This window comes from Calliphora vicina, chromosome 5 (genome assembly GCF_958450345.1).
Source record: "Calliphora vicina chromosome 5, idCalVici1.1, whole genome shotgun sequence".
Taxonomy (NCBI): domain Eukaryota; kingdom Metazoa; phylum Arthropoda; class Insecta; order Diptera; family Calliphoridae; genus Calliphora; species Calliphora vicina.
Genome location: NC_088784.1, coordinates 46,624,413 through 46,630,412, shown reverse-complemented (window position 1 = coordinate 46,630,412; position 6,000 = coordinate 46,624,413).

Here is a 6,000-nt window from a genome sequence, read left to right as displayed (position 1 = left end):
AAATAAATAAATAAATAAATAAATAAATAAATAAATAAATAAATAAATAAATAAATAAATAAATAAATAAATAAATAAATAAATAAATAAATAAATAAATAAATAAATAAATAAATAAATAAATAAATAAATAAATAAATAAATAAATAAATAAATAAATAAATAAATAAATAAATAAATAAATAAATAAATAAATAAATAAATAAATAAATAAATAAATAAATAAATAAATAAATAAATAAATAAATAAATAAATAAATAAATAAATAAATAAATAAATAAATAAATAAATAAATAAATAAATAAATAAATAAATAAATAAATAAATAAATAAATAAATAAATAAATAAATAAATAAATAAATAAATAAATAAATAAATAAATAAATAAATAAATAAATAAATAAATAAATAAATAAATAAATAAATAAATAAATAAATAAATAAATAAATAAATAAATAAATAAATAAATAAATAAATAAATAAATAAATAAATAAATAAATAAATAAATAAATAAATAAATAAATAAATAAATAAATAAATAAATAAATAAATAAATAAATAAATAAATAAATAAATAAATAAATAAATAAATAAATAAATAAATAAATAAATAAATAAATAAATAAATAAATAAATAAAAATAAACCACCATATAAATAACCTACCAGTCAACTTCTACCTCTCCACCCACTTCTTAAAGTCAAATATCATAAAATAATAAATAAACTGGTACTTCGGAGAAGGGCCATAAAATATTTCCACTTGATTCCAAAAATTTGTTTCTGGGGCACCTGATATTTTAACAATGAAAATCACGTGCGCTGAAAACTACCTCTAGGATTGCCTAAAAAAGCCGCAAGATACAAAACTCAGACAAATTTTGGGGGTGGAAAATTAATAGCGGTCGGCCTCATATTGCACCCCTCCAGTGGCTATTATCGGTCAGTTGTTGTGGTTTTTATTTTTAAGGTTTTAGAAACACTTACACACAAATATGAAAAAAATCAATTTAAAAACATTTGTCTTGAGTTACAAAACATTTATTTTGATAGATATCCCTCTCGCATCCCACTAAGCGACCAAAAAGGTTTTAAAGGAAAAGACCTAAGCTTTCTTTTGAGAAAAAAAAATTAATAAAAAAAGAGTCCATTTTGGAAAAAAAAGTCAAAAAGGTTTTTGATTTTTCAAAAAAAAAGTAAAAAATTGTATGAGTTACAAAACATTGTTTTTATAGATATCCCACTCGCATCCCACTAAGCGACAAAAAGGGTGGGTGTTAAAGGAAAACACATAAGCTTTCTTCTGAGCAAAAAAAAAATTAAAAAATGGGTCCATTTTTTTAAAAAAAGTCAACAAAGTTTTTGATTTTGCAAAAAAATTCAAAAATTTTAAATCTTGAGTTACAAAATATTTTTTTGATAGATATCCCACTCGCATCCCACTAAGCGACCATATAGGTCGCTTAGCAAAAGACCTAAGCTTTCTTAAAAAAAATAAAAAAAAATAAAAAGGGCCCATTTTGAAAAAAAAGTCAAAAATATTTTTGATTTAAAAAAAAAAATCAATAATATTTTATTAAATTTTTTTAATTTTTTTTTTCGAAAGATTGCATAAATAGCTATCTAAACTATTTGGGACACATTTTGCTAAGAACAATAGGTAATAAGTTATATGGATAAAAAAAAACACCTGTTTGGCCAAAATGTCAAATTTTGACCTCCTATAACTCAGAGAGTTCTTGACCGATCTTGTTGAAAAATGGTGTCCGAATTACCAATAGAACTAACATTGGTGCAAATTTCATCGCGGACATCGGAAGACATCGATTTCAAAAGTTGGTTCACTTGACGTGAAATGCCCCATATATATATTTTATTTTTTTTTATATTTTGTTGTTAAATTTTTGTCAAATGGCGGTTAACGCCTACTGACCTAAACGTGCAGCTGAATGCACAGTTATTTTCTTAAACTTTACTTTTTAAAAGGAGATCAATCCTCTCGATCTTTATCCACATTGAGGACGCTTGGTCCCATGGAGGTGGAGGACCCTGGTTCAGCAATCGGATTAGGATCGCCTTCTCCCTTCTCAGTCTGGCTTTAAAACCACCCCTGCGTTTGGGTTTTGTGGTTACTGGAAATTTGGCAAGATCTTTGGTTGGCTGGGCTGGTGTTTTTCTTTTCATATACTCCTCAAGCGTAATTGCCTTTGGTCCAGGCGTTCCCATTCTGTACTTTTGGCCGTACAGACTTCTGGCGGAGACTTGGCTGTCCGCCAGGAACCACAAGATTTCTTTTGGGTGCTCTTTTTTGTTTGCTAAGCACTCCAAAAGACTGGTGTAAATAAAAGATTACTTTAGGTGCTTTCTTTTTGAAAATGCACTCTAAAGGACTTTTTTTTTAATACTCTTTTGGGTGCTTTTTATTTTTCAAGCACTCCAAAAGGCTGGCAGGATCGCCATATAAGAGAAGAAAATCAAAAGTTGTTTTATTTTTATACCACTTTGCTCGAGCTAAATTACAGCTCAGAGTTGGTAATGCAAAGTGTGTCCATTTATTAAAATTTTATTGATTATATACTAAATTAATGCTTACATTGCATTTTAACCTAAAGTGGAGAATGTAGCAGTTGGACAGAACATTGAACGCAAGAATCACATAAAAATTAAGTAACGATTAGTACAACACACAAAGTGTTTACTGTTTTGTCGTTTCTGTAATATGATATTAATTCTTTTGCATTTCAATATTCTGTCGGTATAGTTGACATATGGTTTATGCTACACTTGTTTATTTTACTTATGTTATTTTAATAAGAATTTAATATTTTTTGTAAATGCTGACGGTATGTCTGCATAATTTAATATTTTTATAAATGCTGACGATATGTCTGCATAATTAATTCTTTGTTTTATTTTATTGACTTTTTTATTTTGTGATTATAAATAAAGATCTTTTTGATCGCAACTTCAGTTGCAGTAAAGTACTCAAAGTTGTTTCATTTTAAATAACTTATATACTAATTATAAAAAATAATAATGCATCCACAACAAAGGTGAAGGGTATATAAGATTCGGCATAGCCGAATATAGCACTCTTACTTGTTTATATTGAAGTCAGCTGTTTTATGACTTGTCAAAAATAAACCACTTAATTGTCTAAAATGCTGATGTAAACGGTATTGTTTATGAAAGTAGCTTATGATCATAAACTAGTTTAAAAATTACAAGTGTAAATGCACTATTATAGCGTTGAAATAGCATTTCAGACATAAAAAATCGTCTTTGAAGGTCTCTCAGCTTCAATTCGTATGGTACCCAATTTCCCTGCTTTTGGATGAACCCTGTTGACTGCAAACGTTTTGAAATTGATTTAGTAGCTCCCAATGATTTTGTAAGTTCTTGTTGAGTTTAACAACAATCTTCATTGAGTACTGCCTGCAATTCTTAAGGTGGGTCACACATGACAAATATTTGACGAAAAAGACGTAACCACTAAATAAAATACATTTTAATTCTTTTATTTGAAAAACTTATTTTACTTAGGTTGATTCAAAACAAAAAAAATAGTTTTATTTTATTTGATGCTGTTTGATCTTACAAAACACTTGTAAGAGTAAACACGTCAAACAAATTTGTTCTAAATTATTTTTGAGCTATACAAACATATCGTCGTCCCGAAGTTATCTTCACGTATATCACAAAATCAAAAACAAATGAGTTAAGACCATTTTCTGGGGTAAAATACTTAAATCTATCGATCTGTTCGATCGCCAGGTCTATATCTCTTATAATATCTGAGATATTGTGGAGGAATTTTGTTGTATATCCATTTTTGCTAAAAATTTAATGTGTTATAGTACCGTATGTGCCATTTTTGTGGATATAGAATAAACTGTGTATTAAATGTTGTAAATATAAAAAACTTGTGTTATCTTCAAGTATGTGACACAAATATTTAACAAGGTTTTAAAAAATAAAAAAATATTTTATTTTTATTATAATAGGCATTTCGAATTCGTTCTATATTCAAGAATATTACAGTATACAATCTACAACGGTTATTTTTATATACAGAGTGTCTCAGTAAGATAGGGTGTCTCAGGAAGAATGTAATTTTTGATTTTAAATTTTTTTTTTTTTATATTTTTTTATTTATTGTATCTTCATTATTTAATGAACTAAAAATAAGTGGTTCAAATCTTATATCTAATATTATTATTTAATTAGTCCAGCCAGTGCCGGACGAAAAAATTTTGTGTTCATGGTTGTTTTGGTTAAATTGGAATTCTTCCTTCTAGATTAGGTCTGCTGTGTCCCTCCTTCTTAATCGAGTGTGGCCACGGTTATCTAATATGTTGCGGGCCAGCGGGGTTGGGTGATCTTCAAGTTTTTTTAAATATTTTTGTACGTTTTTCGAGATTTCAGTTTTTACAGTGGGCACGTTTAGATCTTTGTGTATATTCGCGTTTTTGATATACCAGGGGGCAACTGTGATCATTCTTAGAAACTTGTTTTGGCGTCTTTGGATCATTTCTACATTTGACGCTGAGGCCGTGCCCCATAACTGTATGCCATAACTCCATATCGGTTTTATGATCATGTTATAAAGTAGAAGTTTACAATCTAAACTAAGCGTGGAGTTTCTGCCAATAAGCCAATTAATTTGAATTGATTTCAATTTCATTTGAGTCAACTTTGCATCTATATGACTTTTCCATGTAAGGCGACGATCGAGATGAATTCCGAGGTATTTCACTTCCGATTGTTGAATTATTGTTTGGTTATTGAAATGAATAGGGGGGCATGATTCTCTACGCAATGTAAATGTAATGTGTGTACATTTTTGCTCGTTGACTTTAATTTTCCATTGTTTTAACCATTTTTCTAATTGAAATATGTGGTTTTGTAAGTAACGAGACGCTTCTTGAGGGTTTTCATGAATGCTTGGAATAGCAGTATCATCAGCAAATGTTGATGTATGAGTGCGATTGTTAGTTGGCATATCAGACGAATACATCAAATATAAAAAAGGTCCCAGGATACTGCCTTGGGGGACTCCAGCTTCAATGAGTTGTGCAGTACTTAAAAAGTTTCCCTCTTTAACCTTAAATGTTCGACCAGTTAAATAGCTTTCCAACAGCTTATGTGTGTTTGCCGGTAAATTTTGACTCAATTTGTATATTAATCCAGCATGCCATACCTTATCAAACGCTTGAGAGATGTCGATGAAGAGTGCAGAACAGTATTTCTTTTCTTCAAACGCTTTTCTCACCATATTTACAAGTCTATGGGTTTGTTCGATAGTACTGTGTTTTCTTCTAAATCCAAATTGATGATTCGGAATACAATTGTTTTCAGTTAACATCGGGTACAACTTGTTCATAAGTATCTTCTCAAATAGCTTTGATATATTAGACAATAGGCTGATGGGTCTGTATGATTCTACTTTTGTGTGATCTTTTCCCGGCTTGGGTATCATGGTAAACAGTGAAACCTTCCATTCTGGAGGATAATATTCAAGTCGTAATATAGCATTAAAAATAAAAAGAATAATTTTTATTGCTATCCGGGGTAGCTCCATAAGCATCTTGTTGCTGATCTTGTCCATACCAGGCACTTTCTTGGGATTTAAATCAGCAATAGCATTTTCGATCTCTCGAATCTCAAAACGTAGGGGTACGGCTGCTCCAAAATAGGGTGCAACAGGTGGCAACTCAATTGCTTCGTTTGATGTGTTCGGTGTAAATACTTTTTTTAAATGATTAACAAGCAGATTCCCTTTTTCAGTATCATTTCTTGTCCAACCACCACTTGAATTTCGCAAGGGGGACTTACATATAACGGGTCTTTTAAGATTTTTTGTTGCTCGCCATAATGAGTAATCCGATTGCGGGGTTGCGTCCAGGCTTTCTAAATATTTATTCAATGATTCCATTTTTCGAAATTCCAAGAGCTTTTTAATACCCCAATTCTGTTCGACGATTGTTTCGTCTTGTC